The sequence below is a fragment of the Lathyrus oleraceus genome, chromosome 1 (genome assembly GCF_024323335.1).
Source record: "Lathyrus oleraceus cultivar Zhongwan6 chromosome 1, CAAS_Psat_ZW6_1.0, whole genome shotgun sequence".
NCBI lineage: Eukaryota > Viridiplantae > Streptophyta > Magnoliopsida > Fabales > Fabaceae > Lathyrus > Lathyrus oleraceus.
This window is the reverse complement of record NC_066579.1, coordinates 286,512,705-286,532,894: the sequence shown is the minus strand read 5'-3', so window position 1 is coordinate 286,532,894 and position 20,190 is coordinate 286,512,705. Positions and strand designations below refer to the sequence as shown.

At 37.2% G+C, this 20,190-nt stretch overlaps 1 long non-coding RNA gene across 6 annotated transcripts in view; it reads left to right on the top strand.

The window, feature by feature from the left end:
• The first annotated feature begins 12,615 nt into the window (after positions 1-12,615).
• The window catches only part of LOC127130747 (uncharacterized), a 31,298-nt gene continuing 23,723 nt past the window's right edge, over positions 12,616-20,190 (top strand). For 4 of the 6 annotated variants that reach the window (XR_007806487.1, XR_007806489.1, XR_007806493.1 and 1 more), the window contains exons 1-2: positions 12,616-13,153; positions 13,256-13,388. This is a non-coding gene — a long non-coding RNA (uncharacterized LOC127130747). The remainder of the gene's footprint in view (positions 13,154-13,255; positions 13,389-20,190) is intronic. The other 2 variants (XR_007806490.1, XR_007806488.1) reach the window with 2 other exon arrangements.

Here is a 20,190-nt window from a genome sequence, read left to right as displayed (position 1 = left end):
AGAAAGCAAAACGTGGATGTCAGATGCCAATCTGTCTGGACTTACTCTAACATACACAGTATGATCCTAGGAATACAAATGCCAACTTGCAGGGACTTACAGTCGTATCCTCACATACAAACAAACAAACCAACATGTGATCATAGGAGAGCAAATGCCAACTTGCAGGGACTTACAGTTGCTTCCTCACATACAATCAAGTAAATGCATCAGGCAAAGATAAGATGAGTGGCCAAGGTGATGGTCTTATACTCACTTCCATATCATAGGAGCAATGGCCAATGGATGGTCTTACAATTGTCCTCAATGGGTAAACAGCAATGATAATGCCACAAAGACAAATGATATGATCATGCACTAATGGCAATTGATGATGATAAATGCATAACATACAAGCAAACATGTGCATATGAAGCGATCAATCAATCAATGAATATCAAACAGCACACTCTATAGCCAAACAAGGAGGCTCATACAAGAGGGTTTGACTATGAAAGTCCACTGTAATAGGTATATGTCGCTCTTAACCTTGCCATTGAGAGGCTAAGGTGAAGCAGATGAAGAGGAGATGAGGGGTGTGCCTCATTGCTTCTATCTCAGGTCTGAGAGAGCATCAAATAATAGAAAGTGGGGGAGTTCAGAAAGATGGAACTCTTTCCCCATTATTGACTCGATTAGATCTTGGGTTTTTATCTCAATGCTTCAACCATGTAATGGGAGCAAAGAGAGGACACACTGAATAGTGGGGGATAGATTGCTTATCCCTACCTTCCACCAATTGCCTCAAATGAGGACTTTTTTCCTGCTTGGGACAATTTTAAACACACACAGGCATTGCCTCTTAAGGAGGACTTCAGACAGTTTGCCCGGTCAAATAACAGACCGGGTCTCCAGACTACATGAAGAAGAAGTAATTATACCTCAAAGCAAATGCTAAATAGCAAAGCAAGCAAGTTCAAAGAACTTAAGCAACTAAAGTACCTGAAAAGGTCAAACAGATCAGTATGCAATTAAACAGTTAAAAGCAAAGGAATGGGATTCACAAACAAAACAGATGATCAACTGTGCAAGGCACAAGACTCAAACACATGAGTCAAACCTATAAAACAAAGGTTAGCATATGGTAAACAATCAAGTTCAAACAAGTTTGAATGATCTTTGAGGCATTGGTGCTTAACCTGAAACAAGAACTCAATTGTAAGCTCAAAAGACCACTAGGACTAGCCTAGGGTCAAAGATGAAAGAAAAAGTCAAAACAGCAAGGAAAAGTCAACCCAATTCATGTTCAAACATTTAAGAAGCTATCTCAATTGGATTCACAATCAAATCATGCATCATTATCATTTCATGAACATTTGAAGTCAAAGTAAGGCAAATGAAAGCTCAAAGAAGTCAACAGAATGACTTGCATCAAAAGTCAACCCAAACAATCTCAAAAATCACCAAATAAATCACATTCAATCCTAACATCTAGCATGGCAAGCATGTCAAATTTCATGGCATTTGGATGAGAGGAAGGCAGTCAATTAAAATCAAGAAGTCAAACCAAATTCAAGCATGCACAATGAAGGTCAACAAACATGGGTCAACTTCAAAAAACATATCAAATTGAAAACAGATGAGAAATGGATGAGATTAACACCAATGCAAAGCTCAAGATGTCTAGTTATCACATATGAAATTTCATGATCATTCAATAAGATATGAGAATTTCACAAAGGAAATGGCAATGTGTAGCACAAAAAGTCAACATTTGACTAGGCAGGGAAGAAAATTCACAATCAAATGGAAAACAGCAAGATTAAATCCAAGAAAATTCATACACAAACTAGACATGTAAGAGATCATTCATGCAAAATTTGGGATCATTTGGATGTAAGGAAGCATGTGAACAAAAATTGGGAAAATGCATATCATTCATGTAGCACCAAATGCAACACCTTACTTCAAAAATTTGTAACTCACAAACCACATTTGAGAAATGTATAAACTCTATATGGAAACAAAGGTAAAGGAGTCTAGTTTCACCACAAAAAATTTCAGGGGCATTGGATACATTATGACAATTTCACAAAAGAAATGGCAAAGGGAGTCAAATGTGCATACATGTTAGGAAACCAATTACCAATTAAAATCCAGCCAATGAAAAATTAATTAAAAATCATAATCAAATACTAGACATCCATGTGAAGATGATGCAAAAATTCTCATGATTTTTGGATGAATAATGAATGAGAAATGAATTGTTGAAGTTTGATGAATAATTGGATGAAACATGAAACACATAGCATGGTATGGAGTCAACACAAAGTCAGCGCATGGCAATGTTGTAAATATGTATTTCATTTAGCAAAACGCACAGTTTTGGGGAAGGAAATGAAATGTTCTGATTGGTCCTCACCAATAGAACAGTAACTCGGCCAATCATGTTCAAATTTTCTGGTTTTAGAAACCCTTAGGGTTTATGCAGCATGGTTAACTTGGTTCATCAACAAATCAAACACGATACAACAGCATGGCCATGAAAAATGAATCATGTAATCACAAGCAAACACAGCAGTCAATCATGTTCAATATTTCTGGGCAGCCTTAGTTTTTTTAGAAACAGCAGCAGGGCATTCATGGCAACTTCATGCAAGTTCATCAACATCAAAACAAATTCAAACACCATCACACAACAGCATGGCATTAAGTAATGTTCACACAGCAACCAGACAACAACATACAACACAGTTCATATGGATTTTCTGGGCAGGGTAAGGTTTAACATGAACAGCATACATTCATCATCATCATGCAACTTGAAATTTCGAAATGTCCAGAAATCCAAATCAAGTATACCAATAGCATCATTAAACATCAGGCAGCACAAATATGGTGTCCAAATTCATTAAATCATCTTAGACAAACCAAATCGATGGGAAACATGTTTGTACACAAAAATGAAAACTCAGATTTAACACAGCATAGCTAACCAATTAATGTGATTCAAGTTGCAGTGGAACAAGCATACCAAGACCTATCTAAAACATCTCATGATTTGGTAAATGGTGAGGGTCGATTACTTACTTGATTTTAAGAAATGGAGGAAACAGGGATGATTTGATGTTGTGAGTGCAAACAGATGAAGTTGAGGGTCGATAATGAAGGATGCTTGAAGAACCTTGGCTCAGTAGTGCTTGGAAAACTTCACAGCTCTAACTGCCATTGTTGTGTGCTTTGAAAAACAGAGTGAGAAGGAGGCTGCACAGGTGATGAATGGTGGTTCAAAGGAGCTCCAAATGTTGGTCAGAGCATGGAGGAAGCAAGAGTCCTCGAGGTTTTTTGGAACTTTTGAGCAGAAATCCAAAATCGTCCAAATTGCAAGTGAGAGAGTTTCTGGTTTTTGTGTTGTGTGGCTGCTGTTTTTCTAGGGTTGAAATGAGCAGAAAAGTTGCTTAAATATCCCTGTTTAACATCTGTAATCCATGTGCTAAATTGGTTTAGTTCAAATGAGGTGACTTGCCAAAATTGCTAATTTTGCATAAGTGTATATGGAGGGTGCAAGCTGGCACGAATGGGCTTGGAAAACAGGCTGTAAACAGACCTTTTTCTGCTGTTTGAACTCTGCTCATGAATTGCTCACTTGGTTTTGCTTATGTGAAGCCATTTGCAAAAATTGCCAAATTTGCACCTTGGTCCAAAATAGTAGTATGATGGTGGTATGTGCACAAATTGGACTTGGAACAAATTTCAAATGACATATTAAACATTTCCCAATTGGCCAAAGTGAGAAAAAGTGTTTAAATCAAAAAGTCAATGGTTGGTCAAACTTGATTTTAAATGAAAATAGGTCAAAAAATGCCATTTTGATTGGCAAGGTTTTGGTTCATGAAATTTATATTTTTTGAAAGAGGAGGAAAAATGTGGTTTGTAGGAAAAACCCCACCAAATTTGGCCTTATGGTTCATGAGTTATGGCTCTGTGAAATTCACAAATTTCTGAAATTGAATTGATCATATCTTGACAACCACACATGGGATTTGAGAGTTCTTGGACTTTTTGAAAATGGGAGAACAAGATCTTCAACTTTCATGTTGGGCAAAAATTCATTTGAAGCTTGTATCATGATGTAAGTTGAGGATCAAGAAGTTTCCATTTTTGGCAGTTAAAATTACAGGTCCACTTTCTATTTTGGGAAATTTTCTGATTGACTTGATTTTCTTCCATGATGAGGTTTGACATGATAGATGAGGCTTATATAAGCATGAATGAACTCCTTCAGATCAATTCTATCCATCAAATCACTGATTAAATCCACAGTTGACCAAGTTTGACTTTCTGTTGACTTTTCTAGGGTTTTGCATGATTGAACCACTTCTGATGAATTCCAAACCCTAATTCCTTGAGAACTTGACTTCAAATGATGTCCCAAGTTGTATGAACTCTTGATTATTGATCATGGTGCCCAAATTCTGCAAGAATGGCCACCATCCATTGCTTTGACTGACTGTTGACTGTCTTTGACCTAATTGCTGGTGATTGCTTCAGCTGCAAGCAACAAGGTTAGACTGACAATATTTTTGTACTTTTTGGTTAGTAGACATATGAAAGGCAAAAATATACAAATGCAAAGCATGCTTGGTGATCAAGAATCAACCCACAAGGCAACCTACCCACTAGGAGGGAAGCTAAGGCATGCAGTGATCCTTGAGGCCATGATATGATATGATATGGGCCATGAGGGATCTTAGGGCCCAAAATTGGGGTCTTACACTCTCACATTTCTGTTTTTTCAAAATATGATGAGGATCAATCGATTGATCCTGAGTGTCAATCGATTGACTCAATGAAAATTTTCCACTGTTCATATACAACAAATTTGTTCAATCGATTGTAATGCAGTGTCAATCGATTGGTCCTGCTAAAATTACATTTTTTCTGCAAAACAAAGGGTTGTCAATCGATTGATGACAGAGACCAATCAATTGGTCCACTCTCATTTTCACTTTTTCACTTCTCAGAACACCATTTTTCCCTTTTAAACCATTTCCAACCAACCCACACTCCTTCTTCCAACCCATCCATCTCACTACATGCTCAGATACACATGTTAAACAAGAATTCCAAGTTCATAACCACAAGGATTTCAAGGTCATAACACAACCACAACAAATCATGTAATCACAATAATCATGAAGAACATATCAAGCATGTGTTCATAAAAACAACAATATCAAGAGAAGTATTCATCATATAGCATGGATTATTCATTATTATTTATGATTCTACAACCCTAATCTTCTAGAAACCTAGGGTTTCTAACTAGAACCCACCTCAAGAAATTGAATAGGAGAAGTTTTTGAAGATGAGATGAGGATAAAGATGATGGTGTTGGTTCCAAACTCTTGATCTTTCCAAGATTTCCTTCTTCTTCTTCACTAGCTTGTTTCCTCTTCTTCTATCTTTCCCTTTCTCTCTACTTATCATTTCTGATACATTGAGAAAACATTTGGCATGTGGGTAGTTGGTATATGATACAACATGTGGTGGTGAGTGAGTCAAAGATCATAAACAAGTGGCCATGAAAAATATATGTGGTTAGTAAGTGGTTACAGGTAGTAAAAAATATCTCAAGTAGCACCATACTTGTAATATTTGTTCTACTAGAGCTATTCACCCATTATTAGTGTTACCAAAATGTCCCAATTAATAAAAGGTCAGTCCTAATTAATATTAATTAAGTCAATATGAACTCACTATTTACTCTATTTATCCCAATCGGCAACTTTTAGAGCACATAGAAACTCAAGTGACCTCAATTAATAGAAATTTAGGCATTTAAGGAAATAAGGGGTATTACATCCTCCCCCCCTTAAATAAAAATGCGTCCTCGAATTTAAATATTACCTAGAAGAGATGAGGGTAAACTTCCCGCATTTCTGACTCCAGTCCCCAGGTAGCATCACCCGGATGTGATTCGTCCCATTGAACCTTACCAAGAGGAATATCCTTATTCCTTAATACCTTAACTTCTCGTCCTGCAATGCGACTTGGTAGAGGTTTGAAAGTCAGATCTGCTTCTACTTCTATTGAAGTTGGAAGAATAGGCTGAAGAGAATCTGGAATAAACTTTCGAAGTTGAGATTTGTGAAAAACATCATGCATTTATGATAGAGAAGGTGTTAAAGCTAATCGGTAGGCTACTTCTCCAATCCTCTCTATAATCTGGTATGGCCCTATATATCTCGGACTTAGCTTTCGTGACATAAATGGTCCTTTCAGTCTCAACCTCGGAGTCACCTTCATAAAAACATGGTCACCTTCATCAAATTCCAATGGTCTTCTTCTGTGATCCGCATAGCTCTTTTGTCAATCTTGTGCTTGCTTCATCCTATCGCAGATCATCCTTATCTTTTCGGTAGTCTCTTGAATAATCTCCAGCCCTAAGATCCTTTCTTCACCAACTTCCGTCCAACATAAAGGTGTTCTACATTTCCATCCATACAAGGCTTCATAAGGAGCCATCCCAATACTTGCATGATAACTATTGTTATATGCGAATTCAATCAATGGTAAATGGTCCTTCCAATTCCCTCCACTTTCAAGTACACAAGCTCTTAACATATCTTCCAGTGTCTGTATCGTCTGTTCAGTCTGACCATCCGTTTAAGGATGATTAGAAGTACTCAAACACAAACTCGATCCCATAGCTTGTTGGAATGCTTTCCAAAACCTTGAAGTAAATTTTGGGTCTGTATCGGACACAATGCTAGTTGGTACACCATGCAACCTAACAATTTCTGAAATGAACAACCGTGCAAGATGACTTGCCCTGTAAGTAGTCTTCACGGCCAAGAAGTGCATGGACTTAGTCAACCAATCCACTATCATCCAAATTGAATCATAACCACCTTGGGTCCGAGGTAACCCTACTGCAAAATCCATTGAAATATTATCCCATTTCCAAACTGGAATCTCTGATGTCTGATATTTACCTGCTGGCATACAATGCATTCTAACACATACTCTGCAATATCTCTTTTTATTCCAGGCCACCAATAGTCCTTCTTCAAGTCTTGATACATCTTCGATGAACCTGGATGTATAGTAAACGCCCCTTTGTGAGCTTCCTCCAAAACTTTTCTTTTCAGCTTGACATCATTCGGAATACAAATCCTTTGATTAAACAGAATGACTCCATCTGGTGACGGAGTGAAACCTGGTTGAATTGACATCTCTTGCAACTTCTCATCTATCAATTGTCCTTGTCGGATCTCTTCCATTAAGTTAGAAGTAACATTCAAATTTCCCATCATCACACCATCCTACGTCCAACTAAACTGAAGATTAAGATCTCGGAACTTTTCCAACAATGTGTATTCTAACATCATCAACTCAGCTTTATGTATCTCTTTCTGACTTAAGGCATCCGCAACCTGGTTCGCCTTCCCCGGGTGATACTTAAGCTCAAAATCAAAGTCCTTCAAATACTCCATCCATCTCCTTTGTCTCATGTTTAACTCTTTCTGGTCGAATAACTATTTCAAACTCTTGTGGTCATTAAACATCTCAAAATGTACTCCATACAAGTAATGTCGCCACACTTTCAATGTAAAAACAACAACAGCTAGTTCAAGATCATGAGTCGGGTAGTTCTCTTCATGAGGTTTCAACTGACGAGAGGCATATGCTACAACCTGATCATTCTGCATTAACACCCCTTCTAATCTTTTCTTGGAGGCATCACAAAATACTTCATAAGACTTACTAGAATCGGGGATGACTAAAACATGAGCAGTCGTTAGCTTCTCCTTCAAACTCATAAAACTCTTCTCACACTTTGAATCCCACCTGAAAGAAATTTCCTTTCAGGTAAGTCTAGTCATTGGTAATGTTATCTGCGAAAACCCCTTTATAAACCTTCGATAGTAACCTGCCAAACCTAAGAAACTTCTGACTTCAGAAGCATTCTTCGCTCTTTCCTAATTAATAATTGCTTGAACTTTAGATGGACCCACTGATACTCCTTCTTGTGATATTACATGACCAAGGAACTTCACTTCGTTCATCCAAAATTCACACTTACTTAACTTGGCAAAAAGTTGCTTCTCCTGCAGTACTGATAGGACAATCCTTAGGTGTTCTCTGTGCTCTTGAGGAGTACGAGAATAAATAAGAATGTCACCAATAAAGATCACCACGAACTGGTTGAAGTAAGGTTGAAATATTTGATTCATATAGTCCATGAAAACAGCTGGGGCATTTGTTACACCAAATGACATTACAAGGAACTCATAATGGCCATATCGGGTTCTAAATGCGGTCTTTGGTACATCCGAACTCTTAACTCTTATTTGATGATAGCCCGATCGCAAATCAATCTTCGAGAACACATAGCTCCTTTCAATTGATCTAACAAATCATTTATCCTTGGCAGAGGATACTTTTTCTTAATGGTGACTTTGTTCAACTGGGGATAATCAATACACAACCGCATACTACCATACTTCTTCTTTACTAATAACACTGGAGCTCCCCATGGTGAGACACTAGGTCAGATGAAATGCTTGGTTAACAACTCTTCCAATTGATTTTTCAACTCTCTCAACTCTAGTGGCGCCATGCGATACGGAGAAATGGAGATTGGAGCCGTCCCATGTATTAGATCAATAGAGAATTCCACTTCCCTTTCAGGAGAAAGAGAGGTGACATTCTCAGGGAAAACTTCCAGAAATTCACAAACAACAGGAATTTGTGTAACACTCAGATTATCGCTAGATTCCTTGGTGAGAACCAAGAGAACTGACTTTTCATTCTTAAATAAGAAATTAACCATACCAACCATACCTTCCAAGATAGTAGTTAATACATCCTTTGGAGTAGCTTCACTAGATGGAATGATAATCAACTTCTCTTCACATCCAATAAACACCGAATTAGCGGAAAGCTAATCCATTCCCCAAACCACACCAAACTTCTTAAGTGGTAAACAAATAAGATCAATCTGATAAATAATACCATTCACCGAGAGCGTACAATTTTCATAAATCAACGGTGTCTCAACCACATCATTTGTGGCAGTAGTAACCACCACAGGAGGAGACAAGGGAATTGCTTGCAAGCCAAGACACTTCATGCACTGAATTGATACAAAAGAGTGTGTCGCTCCACAATCAAACAATACAAAACAAGGATGATTATTGATGAGACACGTACCAGAAATTAAAGCATTGTTGCTCTTATCCTTCCTTGTATCGAAAGTATAAACTCGACCGACGCTCCTCCCCTGCATCTAATTCTTATTCTGAGGAAATTCCCTAGACATGTGACCTTCTCCTTGACACTTAAAACACCTAATTAAACTTACAACACATCGCCCAAAATGAGACTTCTTACATACTTGACATTGAGGAGGTTGGTTAGGTCTTGCATGTTGCACCTGTTTTACTTTAAAAGCCTGAGATCTAGGCTTAAACTGGCTACATGGCCTCCCTTGGTGTCTCTGTCCACTCCTATATTGATGCCTTTCTTCTTGAACTTTCTTCAAATTATTCTCAGACACATAGCATTGCCTTAACAATTCAGCATAAGAAGTGAATTCCCTTTGAGATACACTATGAGAAATTTCACCCCTTAGACCAAACAGAAACTGATCAATCTTCCACCTCTCATCAGGTGCTTACACGACTTGCCTAGAGTAAGCAGCTATATCTTCGAACTTCTCGGCATACGTAACTACTGACATAGTACCCTGCCTAAGCTGTTGAAATTCAAACTCTTTCTGAGTCCTCAAAGAACTAGGAAAATACTTATCGAGGAAAATAGTATTAAAATGCTCCCAATCCCTAGGTATTCCTTGATTGGTCATAAGAGTCGAAGTATTCTCCCACCATCTCACAGCTGGACCCTTCATCATGTGAGAAGCAAACACAACCTTATTCTCTTCGCTATAATGCATTATCTAAAAAATCCTTTCCATGCTGGTTATCCACTCCTGAGCTTTCACAGGATTCAGCCCACCATGGAATTCAGGAGGACTCATACGGAAGAAATCTCGGAAACTACCACCTGCAGCTTCCTGTGGAACCCCTTGAGGATGCAAACCACCATTCCACTGTTGCGTCATCTGTTGCATGAATTGGTTCTGTTGTTGTTGCATATGTTTCATAAATTGAGGCCATTGAAAACCTTCACTACCACTTAGCGGTTCAGAGTCTGAATTCTGGGTTCTGAGTCTACCACGACCTCTGCGTCTGTCAGTCATGATCCTGAATGTCATACAAATAGGATTATGTTGATCAGGCTTAATACTATGAATATAACACCAAGGACAATGATGACAACCCACATATGAGGCAGAAAGAAATACTTATAATATTTCATGGCTAGGTCGAGGATACTTTCTTATCCACCACACATACACATACTATGTGTCGCATCTCGAAAAATACAATTCCTCGCGATGGTCACGGAAAAAATTATGTTCGAACAGAGTCGCCACCGAACTTTATTTATCCCAATGAAGGAATAGGAAAATATCGATAAAACCTTTTTAAAAAAATGGAATAATGGTCGTCGCAACCATATTCGGGTTCGGGAGTCGATTACGCAAGGGGAAGGTATTAGCACCCCTCACGTCCGTTGTACTCAATGGGAACCTTTTATTCTAATTTGCTATTTGAATGTTAGTTAAATGTTATTTGCTTTCTTCGAGTAATTAGAGTTGATAATAGAGATGGATGAAGACCTTAGAAGGGGAAAGGGAGGTTTTTTATTAGTGTGCTCGCCAAAATCTCACAATCTCGTGCCTACGTATCCTTATGGTGCAATAAGGAAGTCAGAGCATTCGTAGTTTGGGGAACTACGGTTTTTTGTTGGTGTCTTTTAATGAACGACTGTGTAGATCACGTTCTAAAGGCTAAACGCTGGCTTGTCTACTCTCGGCGGAGGCTTAAGCATTGGTTTGTGGTGCGCATTAGAAAGGGTTAACAGTGTTCTTTTGAAAAGAATTTTTAAGTTGTTGGTCGCACGTGGGCGAGACATTAATTTGATTTGTTAAGGTGTTTTGAAGAACGACGAGAGATTGAGCAATGTGGTGTACACCAATCGTTCAATTCTTTCGAGGAATAATAAGGCGAACGCCTTCTACTCCTTTTTCGTTCGATTGTTTTGAAAGTTTGTTTGTGGATGTTGAATATGTATGGTAGTGAGGCGTACGCCTCCTACTTGCTTATTCAAAGAATAATGAGATGTACGCCACTTATTCCTTTATCCAAGTTTATTTAAAATGTATTAATCGGAAGTCGATGATTCATGCAATATGGAGAGTGCCAATTATTCAAACAATCGAGAGATGGTGAGGCGAATGCCTCCCATCTTTTATCATCCGAAGTTTAATTTAAGAAGAAAGGTTTTTAAATGTTGTATTTGTTATAAAAGATGATTTGAATTTATTCGATCGCGTTTTAATTTGATGACGATGATTCGAGCAATATGGCGTATGCCAATTATTCGAATAATCGAAAGATAGTCAGGCGATCGCCTCCTATCCTTAATTATCAGAAATTTAGAATTAAAAGATTTTGGAATTTGTAGTTGATTTAGAAAATGATTTGAAATGTTATAGTCTGATGTTTTAATCGGACGACAAGAAGTCGAGCAATATGGCGTACGCCAATTATTCGAGAAATTGAGAAATAGCGAAGCGTACGCTTTCTATATTCTTTTTCATACCAAGTTTATAAAAAGATATATTTTTAGTATTACCCTAATTTAAAAAGATGATTTGTATTTTGTATGATTATTAAGGTTTTAGTTGAATGACGAAAATCCGAGCAATATGGCGTACGCCAATTATTCGAAAAATCGAGAGATAATGAAGCAGATGCTCACTATTCTCCTTTTCATTCAAAGGTTAATTATTAAAATAAGGCTTTTAGAATTTATAAATAATTTGGAGAAGTGATTTTTATTTTATGGATTTTTAGGGTTTTAATTGAATGACGAAAATCTGAGCAATATGGCGTACGCCAATTATTCGAATAATCGAGAGATAATGAAGCGGATGCTCATTAATCTCCTTTTCATTCAAAATTAATTTAAATGATTTTGGAGAGTATATTAATTAAATATGTCGAATTTGAATTTATTAGAATTAATCGGGTTTTTGAGAAAAGTTACTTGGTGTTGGACCGCGACAATTAAATTGTTTTGAAATAATAAAATATAAAATGAATTATTCCCTTAATAACATTGATAAATTAATTAGTTACTTATTTTAATTATGATCTTCTTAAGGATGGAAATAATAGACTTTGAAAATAAAGATCGAAAAAATCATGGTGAAGATAGAAAAACTATTTTAGCTCTTACTAAACCATTATTATGGTTCTTATATCATCCTAATACTAACATAAAATTGGAAAAACTAAAAATCAAATAAGATGTAGATGGGGAATGAGAAGCAAAATGGGGTTTGAAGTTTAAACAAACCATAGGGCCTACAAGGCCCAAGGACTTTGTCTTTGCGAATTCAGGTTGGGCCTTAAGCCCTAAACCCTTCTCACATGCTGACCTAGGCGGTCACCAAGGGGAAGAGGAAACGTTTTGCCTCCGTTATCCACCAACCATTGCGAACACGTGGCTATGAATGATGATCTATCATTACCAAATGGCCAACCGGCAGTGAATCGCTCCCTTCAAATGCTTAAAGAAAAAACGTTGTTATCTCCCTTAAGATCTCAAACCGAAAAACGCTTCGGTTCCCTCTCCTTCTCTCTTCTACCTATTTTACTAAATCCAAACTCTCTTCTCTGTTAGTAAAAGAAAACCTTAATCCAACAAATTAAAACAACAACAAAAGCGATCCCTTTTTTTTACCGATTCAAACATACGCAAGCGAAAACTTAAGAGTCACAAAATAACCAAACAAATCACAGCAATATGGTAAGAGATACACAATATTTCTACAAAAAGGCATAAGGATTAATGCAGAAGGAAGTGATATAAAGTTCTCCGGAAAATAGAGTTTCCGACGAGTGTACCGGCGATATGACCCAACCTCGAGGTATTTTGATTTCTTCTCCCTTTCTTCCTTCTAAACTTTGGATCCTCCTCTTCTACGCCACGTCTTTGCTGTTCTAAGTGCTCGTGGTAGGATAAAGGTCTCCAGGTACTTTCTTCCTATATGAATCGTCTCCTCGAAATGTTTTGCTTGCGTATTGTCGTCGGTCCTTACTGAGAGAGTTTAAGCTCGTCTTTTTCAGATTTTCAGTGCGAAGATCCGAAAAGAACTTTTAAATGGAGCTTTGGTGAGGGTTGAGTTTCGATTTTAGCAGGGTAACGGTGCAGAAATTCCGGTTGTCGTTAGTGATTCAGTGCCTCCTTTTTATAGGGTCGAGTACGAGGTTCAATCGTCCTCATCTCTTATGAGCTGGCAAAAATCTGCGGATGAATCAATCCGTTAAAAAAAATTTCTTCCAGATTTGGTGGTCCTTCCTGTTAACGTGGTCCCAAAATGCAGGTGTTTAAGGATTTGTCTGTAGTGGACGAGAAAGCGACGGGGTGCGGTGAAATTCTTCTTTACTGCAGTAAGAACTTTAACTTGATCTTTATGTTTCTAATCCTTTTATATAACTGGAACTTTCTCTTTTCATCCAGTCTGGTAACCGGTAATTCTTGTCTTGGCAGGTTTTATTCCTCCTGAAGCGATTCCAATTCTTCACCAATATTTAGCTTTCCTTGATTTGACATAACCTATTTTATGGATATTTTGCAATTTGAATAGGTGGGATAATCTGCAGGTCTTTGTTACAATATTCACATATCTATGCGGTTTGGCCAATTGTTGTAAGTTTGTGCTCCGATTTTGCAGTAGGTTTATGTTGTGACATGTGCATGTCTGCAAGGTTTGGAAGGTTGTGTAATTTAGACCATCACTGTGTTTGAATTAAGCATGTTCATGTCTTTATTTTATTAATGCTCTTATGCTTAGTTTCAGTGCGAGCAGGACGCAATTTATGGTTTTGTAGCAAGTTTAAGATCGTGTTCAAGAAACTATGGTATCCAACAACATACTTTGGCTTTGGCATAATAGAAGTTAATTCTTTCACCTCTGCATTTATGTACTACAATCTTTATCTTTTCATGGGTGTATTGTAGGTTGCTTGGACCCCTCTGGACATGCTTAGCACATTGCAATTCAAGCTAAGTTTTAATGCAAATAGTTGTTGATGCAGGTAATTGTTGATGTTGGTTATGCCATGGTATGCTGATGGCTCGAGAATGTCGACAGGTTTTGAAATTTTTGCAAGCAGGCTGCAGGTTGTGTTTCATATATGTACTACTGCAGGATATATTGCAGGCTGTTCATAATGCCAGACATTGGCCATGGAGTCTTATAATTCCCATTCGGTATACCACAATCACCTCTTGTTCATAGCCTTGGCTTGCAACATTAGCTACCAATGCTCGCGAAGTGCTAAGCCATGATTTCATTATGCCGTTGATACTCAGTCTTGTGCGATTTCTTTGAAGGAACGTCGACACTACAGGGGTGATGCACACTTTATCATATTGGTTCACAAGGTGAGTGTAGCAATGTGAATTTTGTAATGACCTTGGACCTTGGCTGCTCTGAATGTCACTTTATCATTTCTCATGGTTTTAACTCTTCTGAAAACAAACCGTATGACATGCTGCCGGTTTCATATATCACCTACTTTTTGCAGCTTATTCCTTTTGGTACAGGGTGGTTGTTAGAATTTATGGACAACTCTGTCATGATTTTAAATGAAGGCGAGAAAGGTTGAGCCAATATTGGAGCGAGTATATTTGCAAATTCTGAAGCTCCCTTTCAAATGCTACAGACTGTTAGATTCTTAACTATCTTGTACTTTAAGCCAAGTCTCAAAATGCATTTATGGCACCAATCTATAGCAGTTACTTGGCTTAGCATGATATGGAATTATTGCTGACTTGAATTGCAATTGTAACGTGATGCTATGCTTGGTCTTGCGAGGTATTTCTTTTGGTCATGGATAACTTGGCGTAGTGATAATGATATCATGCTAGGCGTTTTTGCAGGTTCAATATCTCACAATGGGCTTGGAGAAAAAGATGCAAAATAAGTGATCCTGAACTCGGGTGATGAAACATGGACAATTGAGGTTTTGCTGTAGGTTGAACATGGCTGCAACTTGCCGTCACCACGACATCATTATTCACAGTTGGCTTGGTTTTGTAGTTTGGACTTAGACGGCCTGGCTAGTGGCGTTCCGAATTTGTACTACATTAAAGCATCAGTTTGTTGTGGCTGGAACTTTTGAGCTTTCTGCAATTACTTAGGCTTTTATTTGGAATGCTGAGTTTTGGATAGTTTGTAGCCTTACATTGCTTTGGCTATGTCTGCTGCATTCATGGCTTTCCCGTCCAACCACCCTTTTTATGTTCTATACGTTTTGGATATGTATGCTACTTCAGGATATGTAGACTGGATAACGTTTAATGGAAAATTGGGTCATGGATGTTAGCAAAAGTGATTATGAAAATGGATTATGGATGTTAGTGGATAACTGATTTATGATAGATATGAATGAGTTTGAATGTGGATTAATTGAATCTAAATGAATTGAATTTGAATTGGGCCTAAAAAGAAATGTGGGATGGGCTTAACCAAAAATGAAATGATTAAATTTTCAAAACCAACTCAATTTTTCAAAATCAATATGGATCGTCCAACCCGACTCAAGCTGAAATTAATTCGGAAAAGAGTAAAATGATTTCGAAAAACCAAATTTATTCTTAAAGGCCAAATCTAACCTCCGAATCAACTCTAAACTTCAATAGTTGGTTTTGGAAATTGTATTTGAACAAAATGAGAAATAATCAGAGCACATATTATGACTTGATGGCCAAATGATGACTATACATGCCATGGATTGGTGAATTCCATCGACGCAACTCGAAAATAAGATTGAACCAAAATCAAATGAACGAACAAATATTGATCTAGTTATGCACTCGAAATACCTGGCCAAGAACCAAACAACTAGCTAAGAAAAAGTCAAGGATCAGGACCTAGATGAGATATTACCCACATGGCCATCTGATTAATAGGACATGTCACAACTCACGATGGTCAAGGCATGAACCAACCGTGATTGCTTTAAGGTTATAAACACCAATGAAAGCTTCAAACAGTCTGGACAAAATTGGGGTATCACAGATGCCCCTATTTAATTACCATGAACTAGAAAGTAAGAATGACAACAGTCTTCATACATTCGTAGTGAAGGATAATTAAATACAAGAAGACCCGAATTTGTCCTTTGAAATACAGTAGCAAAAGGTTATCGGAAGGTAAAATGAAATAGTCGAGACTCTCTTGGAATCGTCAGAACAATATCTTGGATGTCCTAATCGAGATATACAAGTAATGAAATGATACCTCAACTGTACCTAAGACTTTATGAGAATTAGCAGAACAATGTCTCTTATAAATGTATGAGACTCTTCACATAGATGAAGCAACATCTCAAACAGCAAAAGATGAGATTCTCTGTATCGAGTCGAAGCAGCATCTTATATGATAGAATTAAGATATTCCGAACAAAGGAATGATGTCTTAATTGAATCTAAGACTCTTCGAGGATACTAGAGCAGTTTCTCAAAAGAAAAACTAGAATAAGACTCTTCATATTGATGATGCAGCATCTCAAGCAGTAAAGAAAATGAGATTCTCTGTATCGAGTCGAAGCAGCATCTTATCTGATAGAATTAAGATATTCTGAACAAGGGAACGATACCTTAATTGAATCTAAGACTCTTCGAGGATACTAGAGCAGTATCTCAAAAGAAAAACTGGAATGAGACTCTTCATATTGATGAAGCAGCATCTCAATCATCAAAAATGAGATTCTCTGTATCGAGTCGAAGCAGCATCTTAATCTGATAGAAATAAGATATTTCGAACAAGGGAACGATACCTTAATTGAATCTAAGACTCTTTGAGGATACTAGAGAATTATCTCAAAAGAATCTGAAGTGAGACCCTTCATATTGATGAATCAACATCTCAAACAGTAAAAGTGAGATTCTCTGTATCGAGTCGAAACAGCATCTTATATAATAGAATTAAGATATTCCAGCAAGGGAAAGATACCTTAATTGAATCTAAGACTCTTCGAGGATATTTAGAGCAGTATCTCTAAAAAAAATCTGAAATGAGACTCTTCATATTGATGAAGCAGCATCTCAAATAGTAAAAATGAGATTCTCTGTATCGAGTCGAAGCAGCATCTTATATGATAAAATTAAGATATTCCAGCAAGGGAAAGATACCTTAATAGAATCTAAGGCTCTCTGAGGATACTTAGAGCAGTATCTCTAAAAAAATCTGAAATGAGACTCTTCATATTGATGAAGCAGTATCTCAAACAGTAAAAATGAGATTTTCTGTATCGAGTCGAAGCAGCATCTTATACGACAGAATTAAGATATTCCAAACAAGGGAATGATACCTTAATTGAATCTAAGACTCTCCGAGGATATTAAAGCAGTATCTCTAAAAAAATCTGAAATGAGACTCTTCATATTGATGAAGCAGCATCTCAAACAGTAAAAATGAGATTCTCTGTATCGAGTCGAAGCAGCATCTTATACGACAGAATTAAGATATTCCAAACAAGGGAATGATACCTTAATTGAATCTAAGACTCTCTGAGGATATTAGAGCAGTATCTCAAAAAAAAGGAAATGAGACTCTTCATATTGATGAAGCAGTATCTCAAATAGAGAAATGAGATTCTTCAGATAAATGAAGCAGTACCTCGAATATTCGTCTGTTGGGGGAATTTTTGAGAAGAAAGGACTCCTTTGAGGGAGATTTACTAGAAATGCTCTGCAGGGGGAAAAGCTCATAAGAGACTTTTTAGGGTAACCTCTGCTTGGGGAGCAATGATTGTAAAGAAAAATACTGGGAATATCATTATTAATCATAAAGATTGAAAAATGATCTGCTGAGAAATAATCCCATGAGCATATGCAGGGTAATAACTTCACTTGGAAATGAGGAATGTCCAAGATATACATGAATGACCTTGGATCCTGATATTTTATATTTGATTTTTGTATAATGTCCCAATTTAAGTGGGAATTCCATGCATGGGATGATGCATGAGATGCATGCAAGTATGCAATTTTGCTGGGGGTATTTGGCTGTGCATGTAGGAATGCGAATGATTTTTGTTTTGTTGAAATTCCCATTTTGTGGGAGTGTTACACATGAGTATGCTGATGATTGATATGACCTCTTCATGGTGAACTTTCCTATTTGGTAGGAAAATTACGTTTGTTATTGATGCACATGGTGCATGTGATGTATGCGGGTATGTGAATGGGTAATTGGGACATGCCCTGGTTAGGGCGTTTTTGCTTTGGGTGATGATGCCAACGGTGTGGACTTTTGTTGTGATGGAGATCAAAATTTTATGCCCCACTGGGTGATTTTGGGAATATATTTGGGATGCTTCAAGCCACTGAAGGGTTCAGACTTCTCAACACACGATACTCCAACTATGATTTAATGTTTCTGTTGGAAATGCATTAGAGACTTGCCCTGATTTGGCTACACCATGAGTATATCTATGAGAGGTGTTGATTAGCAATTGGAATGAACGTAGGTGCCTGCACACAGTCCTACACCTCTATGAAAGACAAGAGCAAACTTGGAGACTAAGAGGTTTATCCTTGTAACATTTCAAAACCAATTTTATTACTTCATTCAATTATGTGTTTTTATTTTCTCCAAAATCTTTAAAAGTGATGTTTATCAAAAATAAAGGTGCTTTGCAAACAAACAGATAAAATACAAAATAATTTGGGCACAACTTTTGTCGAGAAAATTTCTCTTTTATTGATTTGACCCTTGAATGGGCGATTGTACATAAAGATGCAATTCCTCAATGAGGTAATTGCTGTGTTTAGAAACAAAGCGGCAATAAAACTGAGTTCCTATTGAGTCTCCACACTGCTATGTATAGCACCTCAAATTTGCACCCCCCATTTGTACATTCATTTCATTTTTTAGGTCATTTGACATTACGCTAACATTACATTAACATTGCATAGCACATTGCATTTCATCAGTCAAGACTGGCATCAGGAGGATTCATCTGTGCAAGAGACCAAAGCATTTCCATGAGAAAAAAGGCCCTTTGTTTGTTATAGAGAGCTTACATGAATCAAGGTTCATTTTGAAGCAACTTGACCAAGTGTTAGAGGCTCAAAGTCCACAGTGCAGTTTCAGGTCATCTAGGGCCCATAAAAGTCAACTGCAAGTCAACTGAGGACTAGGAGGTGGAGAAATGGTTTGAGACACTTCATTCATATCCCAAAGAAGTTTATTCATCAGGTCAAACTCATACCTTGAAGATTTTGAAGTCAGATCAAAAGTTTCCCAAAATGGAAAGTGACCTGTAATTTCAAGTTTCCAAAAATGGCAAGTTTTTGGACTAACTTCAACTTGACTTTCCAACATCAAATAAGCTTCAAATAAATTTTTGTCCAACATGAAAGTTGAAGATCTCTCTCTCCCATTTCCAAAAAGTCCAAGGTCATGAGCATCTGATACATGGTTGAGGAGATATGATCCAATCATTGCCAAGTGTGCATGGAACTTCAAAAGGCCATAACTTTTGGCTCATAACTCCAAATTGAGTGCTCCTTTTTGCATAATTCTTCTCATGACATGTAGTTTCCAAATCATTCATCACATTACATGAAATTTCATCACATAATCATTTTCTTATTCATGTGATTTTTGGAGGGAAAATCATGAATTCAAAATTGGTGCATCATATGGACTTTTTAACCATTCCAACATGTTTATAAGAGGATTTTAAGTGAAATTGCATGGCCATTGTTATTGTTCACTGGATTGCATGCATGGGGTGAAAAAACCAAATTTTGCACAACACCTCTTTTCTCATTAAAATTTAATTAGCCAAGCCTAAGCATGATTAGGAAATGGATTAACATGTCATATAAATAGCTAACCATAACAGAATTTTCATTTTACACAATTCTAGATCTAGATTGAAAAGTTCCCTTCAAAATTTCTCTTCTTCTAAATTCAAAAATTCTTCAAAGAACACTTGATTTTTCTTCCATATATATGTTCTCTGGTATTGATTTAGTGTAGATCAAGCA